The 27256-nt window shown below is 40.4% G+C and overlaps 1 long non-coding RNA gene across 1 annotated transcript; it reads left to right on the plus strand.

The window, feature by feature from the left end:
* The first annotated feature begins 14616 nt into the window (after nt 1-14616).
* On the plus strand, nt 14617-27095 carry LOC105101033 (uncharacterized). The gene is made up of 4 exons (XR_838251.3): nt 14617-14740; nt 14970-15235; nt 16294-16419; nt 25852-27095. It is a non-coding gene; the product is annotated as an uncharacterized LOC105101033 (long non-coding RNA).
* Nucleotides 27096-27256: the final 161 nt, after the last annotated feature.

The raw sequence follows: 27256 nt of genomic DNA on the forward strand, positions 1-27256 counted from the left end.
TATTTCAGGCTCTAGGCAACATTTACAGAAGGTGCAGAACCAGCATGACTGAGCCCAGGAAACTGAGCACAGAGTTAGAGCCAAAGGAACAGATCTGGGGGGAGGGTATAGCTCAGTGGTAGAGTGCGTGCTTAGCATGCAAGTGGTCCTGGGTTCAATCCCCAGTTCCTCCATTTAAATACATACATACATACATACATACATACATACGTACGTACCTAATTACCTATCCCACCCCCAAATAAAAAACAACAGAAAATAAAGGAACAGATCTGATATGGAGTCAGGTTTGTTCTTTCCTATTACATGAAAGGTAAATGAGAGAAAATGTGCTTAGGATGGTGTCTAGCTTATATTAAGCACTTAATAAGTGTTAAACTGTTTATTTTTATTACTGGTTTTTATTCAAACTGTCACTAAACTGTCGCTCACCTCTTTCAGTGTAAAACTCATTATAAAAAGTGAGGATGGTGAAACCAGTCTTACTGGATCCCAGCTGGAAAGATGAATCATGGTGAATTGGGTAAATCTACGTGGAAAATCCACAAAGCACCATGTGCAGCCTGTCACCTAAGTGCTTTTTTTATGCCAATGCTGTTTCCCTCTCTACGTATCAACTGGCCAGTACAAATTTTTTTGAGGGATGCGTTTTTTAAGGATCTTCGTTGAGTCAGACCATCATAAAGAAAGATCTGTTGGAGGGTAATTAATAAAAGGTCTCCACTTTATGGTGGATGAGTTGGTAACTGAGAGAAGTTTGTGCAGAAGCGGAAGAGAGTCACCTTTAAGGGCACATGCCCTATTTTCTTACTGTTCTTAAGATGCGGTATACAGTGGAGAATGTCTTTGTTGTTTTTTAGAAGCACTGTTACAGTATATGTCAGATGAACACTCTTGAAACCCTCTGCACATTTCAAATGCAGCAACAGTGTATATGTCTTCGGCCTCTTCACCTAGGACCACATGTAGAGTATAGACAAGTACTGACTGAAAGAAGAAATCCAGCTTTCAAAATCAGATGACTGAGAATTTTGGGGGAATTTCTGATAAGAAATTCCACACGCCAAGGACTCATTTAAAAAGTCCTTAAATAATGTTTGTTCAAATTAGACATCTTTATCATTTTTTTAATTTCCTTTAGTGTGAACCTGTCATCCCCTCCGTCCTTAAGCTTTCGGCTCTCCTGTGTGCTTGACAGAACATGCATTTGAAAAACAAATGTGCAGGGGGAGGGAGTAATGATGAGACCTGGGGTCCAATGTTAAAATCTGTGTGAAATCATGGATTTGCCTGTTGTAAATCAAAGCTGCTTTTTCCTGTGTTTCTTAGAGGCATGTGCTTCAACGGGCTTAAGCTTGGTTTGTTGTACAGCATTTATACCAACACGCTCTAAAGCATCGCTGCTGTAATGGGCATAATGAGGCTTTTCCCGACAAGTAGCAACAAGATGACGGCAAAGGTGAGGCTCAGGGAGGAGACTTTAGGAGCTCTTGCCTGGAATTTATTGGCTCCATAACTTTCTGAAAAGCTCATTCACTGCTTCTCTAACTTTACACAAACTTTGAATATATTAAGAAAACCCTGCACATGAATTTTTTTCAGTTTTCTTTTACTGAAAGAAAACAGTGATAGTAATGGAACCTCAAGCTTCCTCAGCTTGCTTCCCAGTTATCTCGTGTGCCGTGTGCACAGTCGCTAACGTCCTTCCAACCCCTTCTGGTCTGTGAGCACGTTCGCATTTCACGTTAGCCTTGAACGCCTAAGGTTTCTTAATAGCTCCAGACACACTGATGTTCGGGGAGAGGACACACCTGGAGGTGCACAGCATAGATTCCTATCAGAGAGGTGAGGCAGCTAATGAAACATTCACATCCGCTGAACGATATTTGTAAACCCTGTGTCTAGAATGTGGCTACATTTCCACTAACATGCTGTCACACAGCTTGTTTGAGTTGGCGTCTTAGGTTTCCTGGTTTTACCACACAAAACTGTCACGCCAGGATTCTTTCTTCCCGCCCTTCTATTGGGTCTTCTCACTAACAGTCACTTCCATATACAGTCAGCTAGTGGTAACAGGAAAGAAAATTAAAATGCACTTTTATTGTTGGCCAGAGTCTTCTCTTCTCCTGGAGGTCTAGCCAGCACTGTGCTTAAGAAATATAATGAGTCACAAATGGGAGCCACTTACGTAATTTGACATTTTCTAGTAGCCGCATTAAAAAAGGAAAAAGAAACAGGTGAAGCTAATTTTAATCGTGTATTTTATTTAGCCAAACATATCTGAAATATCGTTGCAACATATACTAGTATGAAACAAATATTAATGAGATATGTTACATTTTTTTGCTAAGTCTTTGAAACCCTGAGTGTGTTTTACACGTGCGGCACATCTCACCCGGGACTCGCCGCTGTCAAACGCTCATGAGCACGTGGCTGCGCCGTGGCTGCCATCTTGCATAAGCAGCTCCCGGCCACCTCGGGCCTCTCTCAGCCCGAGCTGCGGAACGCTGCTACTGGTAAACGAAACAAAAGCTTTCTTTCCACCCAGCCTCACTCTTGAATGCTGACTGACATTTGAACAAAGAAAATGTCCTTATATTTAAGCATCGGAACTATTACTTTTCTAATAACGCGCAACCCTTGGGTCACTTCGGGCCATTTGTCATGATTTGCATTAGGTGTTCTTTGAGACACAACATTAATCCAGTAATAATTAAAATGATATACTGTACTATTAACATTCTCAGATCTTTAAAGCCAAGTGATCTATGCCTACAGCACTGCCCAGGCTGGCTAATTAAACAGCACACAGTTGTAAATGGCGATTGCAAGCAGTTCCCTGTTTAAAAATACAGCTCTGGGAAGTGCAGTTTATAGTGACAGAGGCAGTACTTGGACTGGTCAGCTTTACATGGAGACCGAGGAGGCACCCAGGGCAGTTTTTCCTTTAGAGACTGGTATCCTCTGTTGTTGCCAGTATGAGGCTTTGGCCACAACTGGGCCTCCCGTCGAGCGCAGGGCGTGGGGTGGGGAAGCCAGGCCCCTGTGGGGCCGAGGCGGGGGTGGCAGAGCGCTGGCGTGGGCGCGTCCCCCTGGGCCTTCACCCATGAGTCAGCGTTCCCCGGCAGCCATCCGACAGGAGCACACCGGCTCCCTTCCACCTTGCAACCTCTCACCTGCCGTGATTCGCCCCTGAGCCACGGGATTTGGGTGTGTAAACTATAAAAGGGCTTGTCTCCATCTTCTCCCTGCCTTCCCTCTTTCTGCCGGAATTAGAACTAAATGTTTTGCCTCTTGTTTCGCTTCCCCTGCGTGTTCCGCCACTGAACATCCAAGTTAGTCACTTCTCAGATTTTTTACACTAACCTTTCCTTGCTTTGAAGGGCAAGTGGTATTTGAATGCCCTTTATTCTTCGAAAGGGAACTAAAAATGCAGAGGTAGCTGCATTACCTGAGAGGGAGCGGCAACCTCTTTTGTCTATTTCACTTCCTTTGAAGATGCCCCAGGGAAGACTTCAGATAAACTGCGTCAGCCCTGGGAAAACCCTGGCAGTGAACTCAGTGACACTGCCTTCTCCGTGTCCAAGTTCCGTTCACCCTGTAATGATCTTTACATTATCCAGTATTATTTTCCCTACATCAGCGGTGTGTAACCTGGTCTGGCTACAATCACGGCGCCTGGCACAGAGTTAGTGCTCAATGAATGAATGAATGAGTGAGTGAAGACATGAATGTGTTACTGTCAACTCAGACTTTCTGGTAATCTCTCCTGAGTCTTCAAGTTGAATTTTGACATTTTATATATTACATCAAGTACTGTAAGGAAAATTAGACGGTTGTCCAAGTTGTCCAACGTTACTGGTTTTGGTTCCCAAGATTAGAGGGCGAGTGAAAATATATTTCCCTAAGTCAAGTATGAAGTAGAATTAGGGATAAAATACTGATAGACCAGAAAAAAGATCAGATCTATGGTCCAAGGATGAAATCATTGAAGAGGCAAGGTAGCCGTTTGCTCAAGATAATAATTCCTCTAGGTATCTAGGTATCCAGAAATGTTATTTTTAAAACATCTTATTTCTTCTGCCTGACAATGCATATAACTTGCATTTACCTGAAGTGTCCATTTACTCTGAGTAGTGCTGTAGAATGATACATACTACACTGCAGGGTGTGACGCAGCCAGCAATGTGCTGAATAAACCTCGGGTGTGTTCTAACACACAGCCCTCTAATGCCTCATCTTGCCCAGAGGAGGAGTGAGCTGGCCACCAAACAGAAGCCCTGCAGTCATTACAGGAGTAAGACAGGGTCAAACTCCAATCTTACTTTATAATTTCCGGATGATCCTTTCTGATCAGAGTGGAACCCACTGCAGTAGTTGAAACAGTCAGAACTGTCAGCGTGGCCACGTTTAAGTACCAGAGGATGTGGTCACATCTACAAGTGGCGCTGACTGTGGGAGAGCCTCCTGGAACAGGCGTTCCCTGCCAGCTCCTTTGCATGGTTTAGCAAAGGAGAATCGTGAGATGTCCACTAGGGCTTGAGTCAATCTGATTCGGATGGAGATTGCCGTGTAATGTATGACTTAAAGTATCAGTACCTAGCAGTAGGAGTAAGAAGACTGAGCAATAATATTTAGGGCCTGGCGTGGTGAAGCACTGACGGGTCCATTACCTGTTAGGGTCTTCTCTAGGATGTCCTATGTGGAGTTAGGTCCCTTCTGAAGTATCTAAAACCATCAGTTGTGTAACACCAAAAAATATATACAAAACAGGTTTATAACAATGCCCCAATATTCAGGTGACGAACACATAGCTTCTACTTTTTGGCATTAGCAAACTATTTCCGTGTAAATGGTTTAGCCCAGTGACTAAATAAATAGTTCATTTTTCAAAGCAGATATGACATTGCACAGATGTAGGAAATCCAAAGTAAAGCAGAATGCATGTATTACCATGCCCTAGTCTATTGAGATACTTCCTGTTTGGAGCTATATTTTGAAACTATGTAAGAAATTTAATCATATTCTAAGTATCACTTTGCCTAATTTATACAAAATAGCATTTATTGGACCTGGTTGTAGACTGTTACTCGTCTTCATTGTGCAGTTAGTTTTTATACAGGGCATAAATAAAATTAGCACCCATACAATTAGGGATCCTAAGGGAAATACTGATCTGCACTTTCCTTAGAAATCAGATGAAACAAAATAAAATATGTATATACTGTGAGTGGTACAGCTAGTCATATGCATAATCACGGGTGTAAGACATTTCATTTTACAATTATCCAGTTGTCACCATTTCTGATGACATTCATTGGTCTGTCATATCATCTCTTGCCCCTTCCACCCTCTTTTAAATATCATCAAGTATATACTGCATTCAGACGATGCTGACTTTTCTCAATTAAAGTTCTTACAGAGATGATAATTTTCTCCTGCGTGAGAATTTGAACCTCTAAACATTGACTAAACTCACTTGGACATATATTTCAAAACCATGACTAAATGTAGTGATATATTTTCAGTATAAACAGAAGTTCAAAACAATCTCAATATCCCATAGCCCTAACCATCAGTCTCAGTAAAAACAAATCAATAAAAAACAGTATAGCAGAACAGCAAACATAAATACTGAAACCTTATTTGTAGATGGTTGCTGTAAATGTAACAGCTACCATATATAGAGAGGGGTACTGAAAATCACTTGATTTTGTAATAGGTGCCCCGCTTCCTGGGAGTAAGGTAAGCTGAGATACATTATTCAACAGAAGTCGACATAACAAAGCTACTTCCTAATGTCTGACACTTCCAAGTTTATGCTGAAGAGGAAAATGTCCTTTTGAGTAATTGAACTCAAAAATCTAATGGAATTGAAAGATGCTTGATTGTAACCAAGTGACATCAAATCATCTTATTGATTCAATACAGAATTTAGTTAACTAAATATTTTATGTACATGAGAGCCGAAAATCGAAACATGAAGTGAATTGATTGGATGTTGTGGAAAAATATAGATCAGAACATTATCGTGATTGGCTATAGCATTTTGGCTCTAAAGGCAGACATGGGCTGCACCAAAGCCATAGGCATGCTGCCGTAGAAACAGAAGCCCCACTACTGTTTCACAGAAGTTCTGCCGTAACCCGCTGCTCTTCTACATGCATTACTTCCCTTTTATCTTCATGTGACAAACCTACAACCAAGCCAAGAGTATGCCTCATAGCCTTACATGCCGCGTACTTACGAAGGAACCTTCAGAAAGCAGGTCATGTAATGGATTACTAGGGGGAAATTTTTAACTTGACATTGAGGAGTTTTTCTATAAGGAGTATTTGTCTCTTCTCCTCTGACTTCGGACCGTCCGTCTCAGAGACGTGCCTAGGGAATCTCAAAAGATTTTTATCTGAATAAATAAACAAGAGAACAGATGAATCAGCTGCCCAGGCTCAAGATGGCAGCCCACGTGCTGTTTCCCGCTTGGAGGCTGATGAGTGGAAGGACCTCTCGCTCTCGGGTGATGGAGAGTTCGTCCTCCCATCCCCACAGCCGCTCTCAGCCTCCGTCCGTCTTGTGGGCCTCCCCTGTATGATGCCCACAATTAACAGGTCAGTGAGATTTTCCACTCTGTCTCTTCCTAATTTGTTTCTCCCCTTTACTAATCAATTCAATTCTCCATCCAAGCCATACAAGTTCATATGATAGAGGTAAGAAAGGAGGAATATGAAAACAACGGAGCACTGCCTTTAAGCCGGGTGTGTGCCATGTTTTGGGACACATTGCCTCTCTTCATCCTCACAACATCCATTCGAAGTGAGTGTTATTATGAATCCCATTTTATACGCATCGATGTGACATCAAAGCGACACAACTTGTGAGGCATAATCATCAAGGAATTTTGTTTCGATCTTCCCCATCCTTCAGTGTGTTCTCCGCGGGCTTGTTCCTCTCCTGTTCCTGTGACTGTGGTGCTAAGAGGGGCATTACGCCCCCCTTCCCCCGGCTTCGTACTTATACTCCTGCTGATCCGGATGCCTGGCCCTCCAGGATGGATCAGTCGAAGAGAAAGGGGGTTGGGTGGAGGGGAAGCGAGCAGGACAGTCTTGCTGGATGAGCGCTGCAGTGAGCTTCTGCTGGTTCTCACTGAACCTGGCAGATATTATGGGGGACCCTCGTGAGAGTCATCTTGAGTCCCTCCCCCTCCACTGCTGAGGATTCCTTCTCAGCAGTCCTCTTGCTGTAGGCAAGTGCATCCCTTCCTGCAGGCCACGTGCCTGCTTCCCCAGGACGTGGGAGCAGCTCACCGCCTGTTGCTGGGCTGTCCTCTTGCCTCAGACCCTGTCTTACATCATTACCTGCAAGATTGAACTTGATTTGCCGCACTCACCGGGATGACCCTTGCACCTTAGGTTAGAGGTCTCTTCCGTGTTCACAGCCCCATGAAATCTCTTGCCTACTGTCATCATTACATTTTTCACATAGCATTGTCATAAAATGTTTGTTGCTTCTTTGGATCTCAAACAGGATCTAAGATAGTCCCAGACCAGCTCTCCCAGGTGAATAGCCCACTTCTGGGAGAAGGAATGGACTCACGGGACCCAGGATGCAAGCCAAAATTATTTTCAGTCTCTTTTTGATGACAGATCTAGGTGATCGGAACAGTACTGCAAAACTGGTTTTTCCACTTTTTTCTTTTTTTTTTTAACAAATCCCACTTCTGTGGGCCAGCACATCACTTCGGTATGTGCCATCTATTAACTGGATTCACAATGAAAATCATTCCCTTTTAACATCCATTTATGTTTTAAACATCATGAACAAATGAATACACAGTTAGTAGTTTTAGAAATGACAGTATGTTTTCTAGCTTTTGTCTGACAAAATAGAACTGTGGTTTTGGAATGTGATTCACTTCTTGAAAATCAGCGCTGTCTTGCCACTACTGTTTTCCTCTTTCAACAACAACAACAAAAATCTTGTAACATGACACATCTTCAGAGCATCTGAAACATTATTCCACGTCCATAACAAACTGGACAAAACGGCAGTGGGTCCTGGCATTCCTCAGATGAAGGACCACTGCCTCCTGGAGGTTACGATGCGCTTCTCGCCTCTTTGTTTCTTTGAGGGAGAGTCTCCGTCAACTCTGTCAGCTATGATCACAAACGTGATTCTTTCTTACAAATCCTTTTTTTTTTCCAGCTCGGAACACACGTTTACATTTCCTAGAACTCAACCAGAAAAAAACATGACAAAACTGTAACTTGTTTCTAATGTCTTGGGAACATATAGACATTTCTCTGCGTGTACTTATGTTGTATGTGTTCAACGTTCTGAGCCACGGTGAGTGATTTACGGTTAGGGGTGTGTGTGCTGGGTATCTGTTTGTTATGTAAAAAGCCAACATATACACTGACAGTTTGTGTCAACTTTAACCAAAGTATAGACAAAAGACACATAACTATCCAGGAATTAAGTGGGCAAGTTAAGCTCCCAACACATGCAAATAGCAGATGTAAATAATAATAAATATAATAAATTAAAAAAATAATTACTAGTAAAACAAAAACTAAAAGGACATGGGATCAAAAACAAATTAAACACCTCCACGGCCAGGGAGAGAACAGAAACATAAAGCGTCAGGAGAGTAAAAAGCCTGACGCAGACAGCTGCAGCTGACAGTTTGTCTCTCGAAAGGGAAATGGAAACTAAATGGGCTCCATAGAAATAAAAGAGCCTTCTCATAATTTGAAGCCTGAAAATGCGACAAAACTTCATTGCTAACCTCTGTCTGAAACTGTGCTTTTTGGGAATCATAAAACAAGAGGCAGCAGGTACAGTGTTCCTACCAGAAGTGAATCCAAGCTGCCCTCTGCTTCCATAATTGGATGTGTGATTTCTCCAGCATCTCTTTGAGTCAGAAAACCTGGTTCTGTGATTTGACCTGGTTTGGGATTAGAATCATAGAAGAAAAGTAGAAAATTGTTGGATAGGAAGGAGTTAGAACAGAGAGGGAAAGTAAGGACTATGGGAAACTTCCACTCAAGACAAACATACAAACGAAATTTCTAAGGCATGTGAATAATCTAAGAAAGATAAGGAAGGAAGTTAACAAGATCGGTGGGGATAAAAATTTCTTATAGATTAAAATAATTCTGTAGCTGAGTCTGGCAAGTCTTTTAATGTATGTTTTGTATATTCAAAAGGAAAACATGATTTCTAAATATGAAACAAAAACAGGCGTAAATGAAACAAGAACAGATGGATATAATACTGCTATAATTTGAAACACAGGAAAAAGTAAAAACTTAAAATAACAAAATAATAATAATAACAGCTAACAATGAGAGCACAGCAATCCAATAAGGTAGGAACAATTATCCTCATTTAATTATGAGAAAACTGAGGTACAGTGAAGAAGTAGCTTATCCAAGGTCACACAGCTGGTATGTAGTACATTAATCTGATCAAGGATTCATCGAATTTTTTTTTCACAAAAATTTTTTAAAAGCTTTTAGTAAAACAGATGATATATACTCTAGTCTAATCACAGTAGACATGACAATTATTGAATTGAAAGCTTGTGCTCTGGAATCCAAAAGAACACAAGACAAAAAAAAAAGATTTTTAAAAAAGGAACAATGAAGAGGAAAGAAAGATCAATTGAGCACGTCCAACATTTGTCATATAAGAGCTGGAAGAAAAGAGTACAGAATGATGGAGAGCAATATTTTTAAAGTAACTGTTATTTTTTGGCTTTCAAATTTAACTTTAATAAGCCAAATAGTAATCTTAAAAATCAAAGCATCTGCAAATAGTCTTTTCGTGTATAAGCATCACTATTTAAAAATTTTATTTTTAACTTATTTTTCCAACTTTATTGAAGTACAATTGACAGATAACATCATGTAAGTCTAAGATACATGTGTATATATTGCAAAATGATACCACAGCAGGGTTAGTTCACAACCTCCATCGTCTCCCATGACTACTGATATTTTTTCAATATTTAAGAAATACATAGTCTTCAGAACAGAATGTTATTGTAAGTACCCAACAGAAAACAAATAAGTAAATCCATTATACAGACACATTGCAGCAAAACTGCAGAACGTATGGGAAAGAAAAACTAATCCTCTAAATCAATCAAAGAGAAATACATTACCTATAGTAAGAGAACAATTAGAATCAACATCATTCTTCTCAGCAATCAGAGAAACAGAAATGAAGGAACTGTATCTTAAAATTTGCATAAAAAGAAAAAATAGCCTCTTGATTTAGAAAGTTATTCAAGATGAAATATCATACAAACGTAAGAGCAAGTTATGTTTCCTCTTCCACGACCTTTTCCTCCTCCTTTTCCTTCCTGAAAAATTCAATCCTAAAGCCATTAGATGGAGGTGAGCAATACAGGTGTCCACACCAGACAAGGGGCGGGGGCTGGAGAATGGAGATGGGTGACCCACGGTGTCAGGGTCAGAGCAGAGTGAGGAGAGGGGGACACAGGGCAGGGGAGGGCAAGGTGGGCAACTCAGGAATATGGGCCAGGACCCTAGCAGGGCCAGAAGACTCCAGCAGAGTAAGAAGTGTGCCCACATGGAGAAGTGAGCTGGCTGGGTGTCAGTGGAAAGTGTGTTGAGGAGGGCGTCCACATTGGGTGATTATGGGAGGCTGGTTACATTCAGAGGAATGGATCACATAAGTAAATCTATTAATTCTAATGGGAGCTGTGTTTCTCACTATTAGAAAAGAGTTACAAACATGGAAAGAAGGAGGTAAGGACGAGCCTCATGGTTTGGGCTTGGAATGAGAGCTGTACTCGTGGTTTTCTAGATAGATCGATAGATGTAAGTATTTTTATATTCCTAAGTTAGGGTTTGATCAGAGAAACAGAAGTACTAGGAATAATACAGAGTAAGGAATCCATTGTAGAGATTTAACCTCATGCAGTCATGCGGAGAAATTGTTCCTGAAAGGAAGAGCCAATCCATGTGGCCAACTTCACTGCTGTCTTATTTTAAGAAATTGCCACAACCACCCCAGCCTTCAGCAGCCACCACCCTGATCAGTCAGCAGCCACCAACATCAAGGCTCCACCAGCGAAAAATTCTGGCTCACTGAAGGCTCGGATGATAATTTGCATCTTTTAGCAATAAAGTATTTTTTAAGTTAAGATTTATACATTGTTTTTTTAGACATAATGCTATTGCACACTTAATAGACTATAATAGACTGTAAACATACACTGGGAAACCAAAAAATCCATGTAATTCACTTTTTTGTGGTGATCTGGAATTGAACCCACGATATCTCCCAGCTATGCCTGCAAAACTACCTGTATATATACATAGGTCCTCTGTCTACACAGATAGATGTAGATTCAGATACAGGTTATACATATAGTTACATAGATACATAGAGAAGGTGTCTGTTTCTGCTTGTTGTGTTCCTGTGGTCTCTTTATGTGTGCATGTGTATATATTTATACCTGTATCTACAGCTGTGGGTATCTCCTATGACAAGCATAATTATAAATCCATATGAAAATACTGGCTGATAACACTTAATGGGGACCTGAACTTTGTTCATCTCTAGGAAAAAAATGGAACTATATTTTTACCACATATTATGCACAAGAAGTGTGGATTTTTGTCTTAAATTTAAAAATGCTTTATCAATGTATTACCTAAGCATACGTATATGTACACAAACTTCCTTACACATAAATAGGGTAGAATATTAACAATAAAAAATCTGGGCAAAATATGCACAGGTATTTTTTTGCACTCTTCTTATTCTTGGAACTTTGGAGTTTGACATGATTTCCAAATAGAAGTACTTTAGAAGACATTAAGGGGGAATAAATAGTAGCCACAGACTGGGAAAGAAAAACAATACAGGGAACTAAAAAAAGACTATTTCCTAGAAAATGTAAAGAAATCTAAAAAGTCACTCACAGAAAAAAATGAACCCACTATATAAATGAGCAAAGTATCTGAACAGGAAATTCAAGCAGCAGGAGAATGCAATGGTCAATAAGCATATGAAAAGGTGGCCAATCTAACTAATCCTAAAAGAATTGCAAACTAAAAGAAGAAAGCTTTATTTTTATCCCAGTGATAAAAATTGCATGGTTAAAAGGAGAATGCCAAGAGTAGTTAAAGAAAAAAGAGAGAGAGAGCAAGCCATGCACTACTAGTGAAGAATAAATCAGGACAGCTACTTTGGGGAGCAATCTATTACACACATGTGCAGGAGGCAACTCATTATTGACAAGGGAATGTCTCAGACATTGAAAAGTGAGGGGAATGCCCTTCTGCAGGAATGAAATGCTAGTAGCTCTCTGGGTTGACCCTCTGGAGCAAGTTTTGGAAGCACGGCTGTGTTCTGTACCTTTCTGTGGCAGCTGGTCGGGACAGCATAGATGCTTTGAACCCCTGGCTTAGTCACTGGATCCACACATCAAAAAGATGTACATCAGATAACCAGATGCAAGCCAGTGACTCAGCAAGCCACTTGGTCGTCTCCAAGTACACAGACCTTTGTTTGCTGGGGTGAAGTTTTACACCAGACTATTTCAACACTTGTGGTAACAGAATATCAAAACCCCTCTTGCTGAGACATTTGCCCAGAGTGGTGAGAGGTGGGATTTTGATGTGGAAACTTGATTAAAATAATAAGTTTCGTCATTGCTATTTTGTTTTGATAGTTTAAGCAAAAGTGGAAACTAGTAGAAGGTATTGTTTCTTTGGAAGTAGCACTGGTGACTCAGTATTTTAAATGCGTTTGAACACCTTGAGGTTTTCCTTTTGTGACAATTTCTTACTCTGTAACAGACAAGGTATTTACAGAGTTCTTGTTGCAACAGCCCACAGACAGAAACTTCCCCTCATTAAAAAAAAAAGTTTGCTACTGAATATTGTAATCCTCATGCATGTCTGTTTCATCCACACTAGCCTGAGTTTGCTTTCAGGTGTGCCTTCTTGGGGGTCATTTTATTCAGATGAACTCATATGAAGTGTTATGTAATTATTTGCAACTCACTTGCGTCAAACGTTCATTTGGTTCAGTTGCAAATTTTATTGAGTGCCAACAAGGTAACCCGTCTTGACCCTGGTGCTGGATATAATAATGATCAGCGTTTATTGAACATTTATTATGTGCCAGGCATTGTTCTGACAGCTTTATGTGAATTAACTCATTTATTCTTGCCAAGAACTCTGTGGGGCAGACGCTATCATTATCCCATTTTACAGGTGAGGAAACAGTTGCCGAGGGAGGTTAAATCATTCGTTCTAGATGACTCAGTTAGCAAGTGAGGAATCCAAGATATAAACCTAGTTAGGCTTTCAAGAATATACTTGTCGCAGCTATGTTTTTCTACCTCTTTAAAAATCAATCATATTTCATACCATCAATATAAAAAATAGGTAGATTTTCAACCTAGCACCACAGTATATAATTTTAATTCAGTATACCATTTTCACAATTACAGTTTAGTGCAATTATTGACCTTCAGCATATTGTGATGAACAGCTATCATCTCCTGCTGAATCCTCTTACTAGTGGGGTAGACTGGGCGGGGGGGAGCTGTTCACAGTAGAAGGCACTTGAGTATCTTTGGCAAGATTTGTCCCAGTGTCTGAGTAACAGCTGGGTTTCTGAGAGATGGGAGAACTAAAACAGAGAATTTTAATACAAGTAGATTAAAACAATCCTCTTCAAACTGTGCATAAAGTAAAACAGCATGCGATGTATTGTTGAAAATTTGCAATTTTTTAAGAATTTGGGGAAAATTATTCTATACTGAGGAGAGTTTCAATTATTACTATGATGCGTCTGTGCTTTTTCACAAGAAGCTGACAGCTTTAACATTTAAATAAAGTAGTTGAAATACCTAATAAATAAAATTAACTGTGTAGGAAGCATATTCTCTTGCCTAATGAAAGGCATTATTGAAAAGTGATGAATGTTATTTTTTTAAAGAAGGAAATTATGTAGATTAAAAATTTAACACAGCGGTAAAGACATGCAAATAATAGTCAATTCTTTGGTTTAACGGAAAGTTATAGTTTTGAATTGAAAATTAATTGTGTTTATGTAGTGGTCAATTAAATAAAAATCACTTAAATGAAAAAATAATTACTTTAAATATAGGACAATTAAGTATTAAAAATGAACACTTTTATAGAAAACATTTTGTTATATTTTATACCTGTGATCATATACAGAACCCCCCACCCTCTAAAACAGTCTGTTTTTAAAGGTGTCTTAAAGGAAATCACGACTTTAAAAAGTTTTGGTTTGGACAGAGAACTGTATGTACAGTGTGTGCATATGTCTTTACTACACTGTCTAGCTACTTGGTGTATGTGGGTGTGTGCATGTGAGACAGTGTGTGTGTGTGTGTGTGTGTGTGTGTACATCTGTGAAAGCATGTGTTGATATTACTGTTTCCATGTTGGAAATTCCCACCAGGACAGACACTCAGCAAAGGCATTTGGCAATGATAGAAGGTGTTTATTCAAAACCCAGCTCAGCCATTCATTAACTTGTGCCCATTTTAAATTATTAAACCACTCTGAGCCTCGGTTTCTCTGCATGTAAAAAGGGGAAAGATGAGATTAGTAACAGCAGGGCAGCAGCTGACACAATGCGTGGCCCATTGTACAGATGCAGTAAGTGACGGCCATGATTATTACTGCCATTGTTACTCTTGGCATTACTCAGTTACCTGTGGGTAAGTGCTTGGTAAGACTTGGAGAGGAAAGACCTAAATACTAGGGTTAGACTGGATACGCTCAGGGTCCTTCCTTCCTGAGCTCTGTGACTCTCACACTGCCTCTACCATCCTCACCAGCCTCAATTGTTTACTGGAATGGTTAGACAGTGCTTTGTTTTTACAGATTGCTTTCCAACTTTTGAAATTTTTGGTCTTAGAGCAACGTGTTACTCTTTCTGTCTTGCAGGTTAGGAGGCTGATGCCTGGCGCGTTGAAGGGATTAACCCGTGATCCTTCGGCCAGTGACGGACCCGAGATCAGATGCAGGGTTCGTTCTCTGAAGCTCTGCCTTTCCTGCCTTTTTCTGTCTGGTCTCTAAGCCAGCAGCAAGCCAAGCACTACGTTGTGCAGACCGAATTTAGCATCCAAAGCAGAACATATCGGTGGGTGAAAAGTGGTGCTGTTACTCATGATGCTGTGACAAGAGGAGTAGATCAGAATCTAAAGAATAAGGTGTGCTTTCAAATTCCTCTTTTCCTTAAAAAATAGCTTGGGAGTTAGAATATAATTAAAACGAACAAAACCCTCTCTAAGTAGCATAGAAAGAAGTAAGTGATACCAGGAGTAGCTGTTCAGACAAGAGAAATAGATTCCTTAGGCAGAGAGACGGTGCTTCTGAGATCCCGGTACCTAGAATGATAGAAGCTCAGTAAAAGTTTATTAAATTGACTTGGATTTCTTTGAATTGCGATATTTAGGATTTCTTTGAATTGCGATATTTACTAAATGAGGAAGGAGGGAAATATAGTCAGTGTTCATATGGAGTCTTTTCACTCGGCCAGTGGAAGTAATAAATGTGTGCTCAGTACCTGCCCTCTTCTAAAAGGACAAACTCAGAATATCTTCGTGCTTTAAGGATGTAAAGCACAGGGCATTCCAAGCTACGAATAATCGCACTGTGGGTGAGGATTTGGGGCAAGAGGCAGAGATAATATGCATTTCCTGTTGGAGCATGAAATGTTCTTGTTGCAAAGATCAATCCATCAACAGCGGGTTGATTTCATTCATATTGGTCAAAGATAATATCATTGAAATGACGGGCTCAGTTCAGTCAAAAGGGTCCAAACTGTGTCCTCGGACATGCACAGCTGCAAGTTCTGTATATGCTAATTAGCGTGATGTTTCTCTTTTCATTTATGGCTCACGCCCGATGCCGTTGCTAAGTAGATACGTTACAGCGTGCCCCACGGGACAGTACAGCCCTGTGTTTCCCACGAGTGCACCTTGAATTTGTTTGGAGGTGGGAGTTGCCACATTTAGTGCCTCTGAATGCACTCGACGTGATGTCACATGTAGGATCTGTGGGTGTGTCGGTTTGGTGGATAAAGAAACCTAGGTGACACATCACAGCTTCGTAGTTGGCTAGACACACGCCCTTCCATGTAGTGGGCTTCAGGGGCTGGGGCTGGAAATATTTAGAGAAAGATCTTTGAGGCAGAGAGATGGTTCAATGAGATGCTAATCCTGGCGTCCAGGGCTGGTATCTAATACTTCTCATTAAACCCTCCCAGGCTCCACGGCTTCATCTGCAGCCTGCGGTGCTTTTCCTCAGGAGAAGAGGTTTGAGTATCAGAGAGGAAGTTGATACCGGAATCAAGAACGTTGACTCCTAGATGGAGCTGTGCCACCGGCTAAATGTAAGTCTGTGGTCAAGTCTCAGAGCTTTTCTGGGCTTCCTTTCCTCATCTTCCAAATGAATGCTTTGCATAGAGTAAATCTAAGGTTCTTCGTGCCTCTAAATGACATCTCCTGGTTCACTTCCTGCAAATACTTGTCATCTTTGCATGAAGGAAGGTGTAAATACAAGTGTCCAAGAACTCTCATTTTCACAGCTAGTGGAAGGAGGAGAAATCACTACACCCCAAAAATCTCTTAAAACACAGGCTGCTGCTGAGTTTCTACTCCTCCTTCCAAACTTTACTGTGAAATTTTGCCTCAGTCCTCTTCTGATTTCAACCAAACTTGGTTGCCCTGAAAACCAAGACGCTGGTCGTTTTCAAAGGTCTAAAGGGTTGGAGAGTTGTTAAGTAAAAGGTCAACTTTATTAACTGCAATTATATGTAACTTGACTTAAGAAAGTGCTTTAGTTAATCTGCTAGAAAGATTCCACATTCATATTCAAATTTACTTAGAGAATGTTTTGTATATGCTAATTAGTGTGACGTTTCTCTTACTTGTCCAGTGACCAGTTAGAGTCCAAAGACTAAGGTGGAACGTTTTGTCAGTGGCGCCCTCCAGTAGCAGTGAGAATTGTGACGTTTTCCTAACTGCTCTGTGCAGTGAACTGTGGCTGGGAGATCAGACATGTGCACATAAACACGGAGCTCGGAGGGGGCAGGGCAGGGAGAACAGGCTGTCCTAACAGGACGCAAACACACGCGGACCTAGGACGACCAGTCACTGAGGGTGAGAGGGAAAGGCCTCGAGCAGCAGGCCGGTCATAGGGAAGGGCACCCATCCATGCACTGGCCTCGGCTAACAGACTTCCTGTTAGCGATTAACTAAGAGGACCCCATGCAGGACGTGGCCTCAGTGACTTCTCAAATCCCAGAGTGAAGCATTTGCCAAGTGACAAAGGTCTACTAGTGCTCACTGAGGATAAAGCCTGCTGGTTGACAGTTTCCTACTTTTTCTTGAGAAATTACGTAGCTCCTCTGGGATAACTGTTACTGAGCTTTTGATAAAAATATTAAAATTCTATTTAGATGTACAATGTTTTAATGCAAATTTTTAACCATAAAAACCAAACGCTCCATTCAGTTAAATTAATAGAATTACAAAAAGATGTAATGATAGCAATTAAGTCTTGAAAATGCAAATTTTATAGTCAAGGACAATTACCTCATTTATAGTATGTTGGAATGGTGCCAGATGAAGGTAATTTAGATCCCCCCAGCTCACAGTTACACCGTGATGGATATCTTCATTTCATTAGTACAACAAAGATGGGTGAGAAGTTAGACGATACATAAAAAGAGAACTGGAGAGTGTTTGACCTTTATGGTAGAACTAGAACCAGCATTCATTCACTAATTCATCAAGTATTTAATGAGTACGATTATCTAAAATGTTAGTAATATATTTCTTTGCCTTGGATTTAAAAAAAAAAAAAAAACTCTTCTATTTTCAACGTCCGCAAAACCCTGATTTCCAGGCAGATCAGATTTCTTCTAAGTCAGGATGAGTCTTTGGTGCGCGGTGTACACCTCTCTGCGCCGCGCAGATGCCCTGGTTCCGTGGTGACTGGAGGGATACCAGACCTCTCCGCAAAAGAACAATGGGTTTTTCACTAATTATCTTCTCTTTAATTCGAGCATTCCTTAGGTAATTTTTGGTGTCTTCAAATCATACAGCTGTGAAATTGTACTACCTAAATAATTACGTTTGACATTTTAATATTTTACTATGTATTTTCCAATGTTCTTTATTTTAATGTTATCCTGTTGGCTGCAGTTAATTTGCATAACATTCAGAGCACATTATCCTTTCCACATTACAGGAAGATAAGCAACTTTACCAAAAAGAGAGAGAGAGATTTCATAATAAGAGTGTACGTTTTTCAAGCATCTATGTTTATGTTTTCTTAATGCAATTTCCCCACTTGTATTCATAAAAAACCCTAAATAGCCCATAATCTCCTTCCTCCCCTCTAGAGGGCACTAGATCACACTCCTGCAGATACAAGGAGTCAAAGCTAAGCCCTACTTGCTGCTGGTGAATTTTTCCCTTGAGTCATTATCTCTGGAAAGAAAATGATTCCCATCTAAGGGAACGATGACTGTGAGAAGAAGGCAGTTGTTCCTTGCTGTCCAGCCCCTGGAAAGAGGGCGACCAGTGTGCTCACGGTGACAGAGGGAGGTGGTGCGTAGTGGGCAGACTCAGGGGACAGACTGCCCACCTTCCTCTGGATATGGATGTTGGGCAAATTATTTAAACTTTCTGTGCCCCAGTTTCCTCATCTGGAATATGAGGCTTATAACATCTACCCCATAGTGTGTTTGAGAGAATTGAAAACAATAGTATTTATAAAGGACTTACACAGGGACAGCCTACAGCAAGCACTCAATGACTATTAGTTATTATTATTTTAATCACCCCTATGAGTCAAATGGACAGAGACTCTTTAGGACCCCCAGAGAGAGAGATGCAATCCCCTTGCACGGAACAGATCCTGACTCAAAGAACTTTTTCAAGAAATTTATGTTATTGATGTAATAAATGTCAGAACAGAAGGTAAATCTCTTCAAGTTCAGAGTGACATGATAACCTCATAATTTTACTTTCTTGGTCACTTTTCAGCCATGAGCTCCAAACCAAGACATCTAAAGTTTATTGTAATGAAAGGTTTTAGGAACATGTGTATGTACTGAAGAAATGAATACACATGATAGAAATGTGGCCCTTCTTCAGTATACAGAAAACATTTTTTTGTTCATTTTGTCTGATTTCTTTAAATGCCATTTATAGTAAAAGTCATTAGGGATTTTTTTCCCCCTTCAACTTACTTAGTAGCTAGAAGGACCAACAGGGCTTTCGTGAAGGTCAGTCTTTGTTTCCAGTAATGATGCTTGCGTCTTTGTAGGTTCGTTTTCTTGGTTAATTTACCTGCTAGCGTAAGAATTTTGCCAAAATACCCATCTTGTGGGTGGTGGTGGTAATACGCTTCTCTCCTTTCTTCTCCTGATGTTTGTATTTATTTTTGAGGTAAATTTATCAACATCCATCTCTAATGTTCTTCAGTTCTGCTTAGATAGCATTCACAAACATACATGCTGGTGGTGAATCTCCAAAGCATGCCATATCCAAGAAGCATTGTCGGAAATCCTATGCATTTTTGGCTATATAAGTGTTCAAAGAAATCTTTAAAATCAGTTGGCCCTGATGCTCTCACCTGTGGTAAGAATTCATCAAATGAGCCAACTGATAGTGTTTGCCATAACCTTTAATAGAACCAACTTTGCCCTGGAAACCCATTCAAGCTAAAATCAACAAACAACCTTTTCCCTGGACTGCATTTCTCAAACTGTCAGATTTTCAAGTGTCTTGTAAGCATTTCAAATATATTTGTATTGCTGTATGAAACTGGTTGCATCATTATTAATGAACTAAACAACTGTCTTAATAAACTGGTTACGTAGCCAGTTATTGCATCTTCATAATCAAATCAAGTATACTTAAATCTCGTGGCGTTCCTGTGGTCTGCCCGATTCCCAGTACGACACACACCAGTTTTTGCAGATCTATTCAGAATGTACAGGCAAGATGAAAACAAATTCATGTATGTATTTTCACCATTTGTAACGAGTAAGTCTGTGTGAGGCAATGGTGCCTAATACAGCCTTAGCGTCTTGACATTAAGGTGGAATTAGAAGCTAAAACTTCATTGTCCGGTTCAAAGGGAGAAATGAATTGATGTCCTTACCTAAAATGGTTTCCTATGCAAAGCCACCAAATTTCTGGTGTTAGAAAAAACAAAGGCACATCTGACACCCTGGCTGCTGTTTCTCAGTTGTAAAATCCCGTCTGTGATCATAATAGGATATTGATTAGTTTGGATGCCATACAAAGCTGAATTGCATTTCGTGGCGGAGCACTAAAGGTCACTGTTTGATTACTCCATAACTTTTCAAATACAAGAAGTGCTATTTAAAAGTGTGCTTGAATGATTGGGCTGTGTTGTGAGAGAGAGATGGTGGTGGCATGGAGCTTCTTTTCTTTCATAAAGATAGATGTTAAATTCATGTATCAACTTTACGTTTGACATTCTGAAATATTTTATATACTAGAACATAAACCATGAAATTAAATTATGAATGCAGTTTGTTCATGTTATGACCCATGTGATATCTAACCTATGAAACATATAATTCACTTGAGTTTTTTAGGTATTAATTGAGTTTGTCACCAGGGTCATCTTACACTTAATAGCATTTATTTTCTGAGGTTATAAATGTAAGGCATTCATACTTTAGAATATATAAAATATAGAACTAGATAAAGAGGATAAAATTACCTATAATTCTGGTTACTTTCATAATTTTCTCTTGCTACTTATCAAAAACTATAAAATCTTTTCTTATAATTATTATATTTGGTACAAATTTTGAAAGTAGATCATCTTATTCTAGTTTTTACTGATTTTCCTCCTTTCTATTATACTGGGGATGTACCCTTACAAATACTAAATGTTATTGGAAAATTAATTCTTAACGACTGCATAGTATTCCATGTTATAAATACAGCATATAATATTTAAGCTGTTGATTTGTGCTCATAATGCCTCCCCCAGATCATGCTGTTCGTATGACCTATTGTTTGATTGTAAAGAGCCGTGTGTGGTGGAGAATGACTATCTCCTGTGGTCCCACTGCTGTCTTCTGACATCATCACTGTATCCTTCCACTCACTTCCCTGTTTGATATTTCAGGTTTGTCTCTAATCACTGGCAACCTTGCTCTATCCTGACCCTCACCATGTGCCCAAACTAGTATCTTAGACGGTCCGATTGGCCTCAATCTGACTCGACAAGATGAAGACATCCATTGCGTCTGTTGCAAAGATGGGCTAGCAGTGCTCTAACACATCATTAGATTTCAAAATATATTTATTGAAAACATAAATGGCTTGAGCTCAAAGGCTGTTACTCTTTAAGGATCATGAAATATATATTTAAACAGACCAAGAATAAAGCAAAGAAACCAGTTAAGACACTACTGTAATAGCCCTGAGAAAGATCTTCCAAACCTAAGCTGGACAGTGTAGTAGGTATGCAGAGAAAGTAAAAGAATTACGAATTATTTTTAAAGTAAAATAATTGATTACTAAGACTGATTGAAAATATTAGGCATTAGGAAATGCAGTGGTCAATAATGATGCCAGGTGTCTTGGGTGATCCTGTTAAAACCATCCATGGAGGTGGGGAGCAGGAGGTTAAGGACATGTTTTGTGGGAAAGATTTGATTTATCCCATTTGGGACTATTGACTTTAAAATACTTTGAAGTCCTTTAAGTAGTTATGTCAGGGAGGCATCTGGATATTAAGGTTTATATCTGAGGAGAATGGCTCTGTTTGAAGGTATAAATCGAGTTTTGTCTACATGTAAATATCCAGGGGCGAGAAAATGAAAAAAGAAGTGGACTGAGGGGAAAAAAAAAAAAGAAACACTATGTTTAAAATGATGAGCGAAAAAGGAGATTCACAAAGGACTGAGGGAAGGTGTGGCGGGGGAATTAGGAGAATCCACAAGTCTGATAACCTAAAACTCAGGAAGCAGCTCCCGGATGACCATCAGCTGTCAGTGAGACCCGTGGTCTAGCAAGGTCACAGCTGGAAGTGCCCGTTTAGTTTGAGAATGAAACGGCCACCTGAATGAGACCAGTTTACCTCGAGGAGTGGCCGGAGGAAACACTGCTGTGCTGATTATTAGATGGGAAGCAGGAATTAAGGACTGAAGTCTTTTCATAGGGAGCGTTCCTCCTCCTCTGTCCATATCGGGGTTTAGATGAGCAGAGAGAAGGTTCAGGTTCAAGGAAATACAAGGTCAAGGGGGTAGCAGTATTTGTCTCCCTTCGGTTTTGTTTTACAATAAGAAGAATTTCGACCTGTCTGTATGTCCGAAAGAGTGAGATCTAGCAGAGAGGGAGAGTTGAGGGTCATGGAGAAAGATGTGACAGACGGAAGGTGACACTGGCCTTAAACAGGAGAGAGACAGCGTTTTTTCCAGCTCCTGTACTCTCCGCCCTAGTTCAGCTCACTTACTCATAACTCATATATGTGTGTTGGTGTGTGTTGATAAAGTACTTTTTTATTCCTCTGGCAATTATCTGTACTGAAGAGAGTTTAGTTTTATTTCCTAAATTTTTAACTATACGTCTACAGATCCAAATTAAAAAAAAAGAAATCTTCGTATTGTCTTTAAAGTAAGACATTTAAAAAATACCCTAAAAATAAGTCCTATCTTTTCTTCAGCATAATTTTTGATCCCCCATATTGAACCCCTAAGCCTCGTTCCTTCTACTTCCAAAGAGGTGAGGCTGCAAGAACAGATTGCCTCCAAGACTGCTTATACAACGAATGTGAGCAGTTCTCATACAACAAACACGTTCGGGGCAAGGGAATACAAAGAAAGTTAGCCTGAAAAATCTATTGTAGTTGATGGACTTCTTACCATGTTACTAAAAACATCTATACTATAAAGACAGAATGCTGAGCCCACAATCATGAATTTGAGAATATTCTCCAAAATGGGCATCAAAATAGAAGTTCTATGAGACTCAAGGAGAAAGGGCTCTGGGAGGACCTGTGTGGGGAGTCAAATGGGTGCTGGATGTCTACAGAATTCCAGACAGTTTCACTCACTTTTAGATAAGGGATCTAGCAGTGACTAACGAGAAGAGAATTTCACTGCACAGCACGTATGCATCACGACTGAAGTATTTCCTGTGCTTTGATCATTTAATATTCCGTACGTGATTGAGTTCATCCCGACTCTTCTGTTGGTAACATTCATACAGCCTGAGACAAAGAACCGGGTCGAGTATTGCTTAGAAGTATTATCTGAACCTGGGGGACCCATCGAATTCATTGTCTTCGTGGTCTGTGGGCACAACAGAATACATCCATGTTTTCCAAAATTGCATGTTACCATGTCGGGTGAAACAAGAAGAATCACACGTGGGTGCATGCACGGGCGTGCGCTCACACACACAAAGGGAAGAGGAGCCATGGAAGAAGCTTGTATTATCATATGTAAGATCAGTTGGCACAGCTTATGGGCCCTTTGATGGCGTTCTTTGTCTGATCCAAGTCCAGGATGCCTTGATGATGATGACGTTGGTAATAATGCCAGTAACTGTAACATCAGCCTGTTTGCTCAACGTGCTGTGGAAAATTTTGTAGGAAGGTTGTACTGTTCAACATTGATTTAGATAGACATGCCTTGCAGATAATAAGGGACCAGTATACAGGTACTGATTTGATTTGAAAAATAAAGTCTCAACAAATATGTAAGTAAGGAAAATGTCAACAAATACATGAATCAGAGGCCTGAGCACAGTGTCTCCCAAGGTGCGTGGAGAGGCGGTACACCCACTGGTCTGAGGCCTGAGGAGGCCGCCAAGCCACGTCATCAGGGAGGCCGAAGAGCGCTCTGTGAGCTTTTCTGGGCTGACTCGTGGCAGGTCACGTGGAGAAAGCAGTGGGCATTCGGGAGCTGTTTGAACCGTGGGTGGGAGAGTTCGGAGACCAAGAAGGGCAGACAGACGCACGGAGAGCAGAGGTGGTTCGCGTGGGAAGACCTCACCTGAAAAGAGTGGCAAGGGTGGCCAGGGAGCAGGCGGTCCCATATGAAGTTTAAGTGCATACGATGTTCCTGTTTCACCAAGACAGTAGATCGAGGACCACGGCAGCTGACAGCGGATGTTCGCCCAGCGCTCCGCCCTCGCCGCCCTGAAGTGTGCTCTGTGCTAAGTCAGCCTGAGTTGTTTTCCTTCATGTGAGTGTTACTCCTCCTGAGCAGCTCATTAAGCTCCTTACAGAGAGATGTTACTTCTAGATAGTGTATCTTCGGAGCTGTTTGCACATTGCAAGGGTCTAATGCTCCCTAGCTGGGTAGTGGTATCACTGTTTTCTGAAGTGGTCCCTCTGGGGCCATCCTTTCCAAAGTTCCCGAAGTCCCCTGCTTCCTGTCAGTGTGGTTCAACCTACCTGGCGAAGAGAAGGGTTGCAGCAAGCTTCAGTGTTCCAAAGGAAAGATCATTTATGAGTCGCATAAAACGATTGCGACCTAAAGCAGGAAAAGCATCAGGCATGCCCAGTTTTACCGAGAAACCTTTTCGTCACTTGCTTATATCATTTTTAAAATATCTTCCCAGTGGGTATCACATTTATAAAGTCTTGAAAAACTTCACGCGGTTTTGCAAAGAGGACTCAGACTAAGCGTTTCCATCCCCCTTTTGTTTGCTGGGCCCTGTTGTTCCCTCTTTTTGCAGTACTTTAATGAGCAGGAAATTATTCACAATTAATGATAGCCAATCACTACAGTGGGGAATATACACTTAGGAAATTATGACAAATAGCCACACACCGTGTGATCAGGGTATACAAATTACACCATAAGCAGAAAGGAGCTATGCTTGATTGGAGCAATTAAATGTTTTCTTTTAAAAAACGTAACTCCACAGAGAATATTTTAGAAAATGACTTTTTAATCATCTGTAGAACTGCTAAAATTATTGTCTCATAATAGTTTTAAAGTACGGCATGTTTAGAATTAACTGTAATCCCTTTGCCTGGCCCTGGGAGTCTCCCCCCAGAAACCCGTTTAGTTGAAACCTATTTTTAATCACAGACTTAACATCAACCCGTTCTCCTTTTGGATAAAATGACAGTCACTTCCTGGGATTAGAAAATGTGACGTTTTGGCTACAGCCAGATTAGGGAACAGAAAATTCTAAACAAGTACACTTTGTCACCTTGTAGTTGGACTGACCCCATCGGATCAGAACTTGGCCAAGGGTTGAGGGGAAGTTCTGGGGAGCTTCAGCAGAAGACCTCCATCATTGCTACAGGATTACTCTACATGGAAGCTGAGATGCTACCTGGTCACAAATTAAATAAAATTAAAATTTTCCCATTGTCTTCCATCAAAATAGTTTAAACCCTTAATTTGGATTTTTCTCAATTTTTTAATATATACCTACAACATATGGATTCAATTTCGTAGTCTCCTTTTTCAAAAGATAATAAGTTGCACGAATTTTCATAATTTGACTTGTTTTGGCACCCCCTGAATAGTTGCATGATTCATTTAATTAAACTAATGCCATGAGAGAAATTTGTCTTATCTCTGTTTAAAAATACTTCTCACCTTGATTATTTTGAATTTTCCACACTTTCCCTGATGCCTAGTTTTTCCATCTTGTCTGTATATTCACATGAAGATAAGCTTTCCCAAATGCGCATCCACAGCCCACCTGAGCTCACACGACTTCGGGGGGAGCTGACAGTGGGGTTATCATGAATGACCTTTTTTCCCCGACTTTTCATGTATTCCTTACCTTTTTCCTAGGCAGCGTGGCTTGAAGAGATGTGTTCGTTGTTGGCGCAGCAACCTCATTCTGGATGCGTGAAGGGAAGCTGTCTTTCTCACCAAAAAGACAGCTAAATATAATCACTTAAGGAAAGCTGATGTACCTTACAGAAAGAAAAGAAAGTTTCCAGACTTTAAATTTAACAGCGCTATCTCCAAAGTCTCTGAGACCAGGAATCTGGCCATCTCTATGGATTATACAGATCTGTTGCTTTTCGTCCTTTGTTGGTTTCTTCACTTTCACCATCTTTATAGCTTCTACGTTTCCAAACTGAGTCCTTGTCTTCATGTGACGTGTAAATAGTAAAATGTCCATTTGACCAGACTCGAGTGGGTGGGTGACTTGAATCGAAACTAGAGAAATCTCCAAAGCAGATAACGTCTAAACCGTTCTGAATACGATCTTTGATCACATTAAATAATTGTAATCTCCTTGTCTAAAAACTCTGGGATCTAAGCCCAGGGCAGATCTTGTTGTTAAGGAGTCAAAACTTAGACAGATATGATAAAATAGCAAAAGGCTAAATATTCTGTGAGTTCTCAGCTCTATTCTTTCATTCTCATTAGCATCTTTAGTTGTTTCCAGTGAGACCCCTTTGCAGCAGACACAGAAAGACGACGTGTCGGTGCGCTGATGTGTGGTACCATTTGAAATCCGCACGGGCTTTCTGTCCACCTGCTGTGCTTCGTGCCAGTATACGTTTCTATGATTAATTTGATTTTTCTTCAGTACATCCGAACGGTCTAAGTCATTTGTGCTTGTGCATTTTGTTCTGTGGATCAAAGTGGACTTCTGCTTTCTAAGAAGTGGGCTCTTTGGGAATTTGAATTCCAGACTCTCTGTCACAGATGACTATGGATCCTGATTCCTTCCTTGACATTTACAGTCCCACACGTGCATGACCCCAGCCTCCCTCTAGAGAATTCGAGCAGTCTGAACTTGGATGAGAAAAATTACCTCTTAATGTTTCGCTAATACATGACAAAATTTTTTAGCATTTCCTTTCGTGTTTCATATCAGAAAACCGTGGTGGTGGCAGCAGTACTTACGGTTTTGTCACCAGTGAAAAGCACAGGTACATTCCTATCACCTTGTCACCGATCTCCTGGAACGTGACTCATGCTCGGCGCACCTTCAACATTGTGATGGTGATTCGATTCCACCTTTTGATCTTGTTATGTAATAAACTGGTGAGGAAGTGTGTGCGTTGTACTATCAGAAAGGCCTTCACATTCTGATAATTTTAGTATAATTCGTTTCCTTTGTAACCTTAAGTACTTTATTTCTTTAAAAGTGTTATTCTGAGAATGGATTCATGGCTTTCATCCGACTGGCAAAGAAATCCATGACTCAAGAAGGGTGAAGAAACCCTGCGTCAGGTTA

The sequence above is a fragment of the Camelus dromedarius genome, chromosome 19 (genome assembly GCF_036321535.1).
Source record: "Camelus dromedarius isolate mCamDro1 chromosome 19, mCamDro1.pat, whole genome shotgun sequence".
In the NCBI taxonomy this organism is placed as follows: domain Eukaryota; kingdom Metazoa; phylum Chordata; class Mammalia; order Artiodactyla; family Camelidae; genus Camelus; species Camelus dromedarius.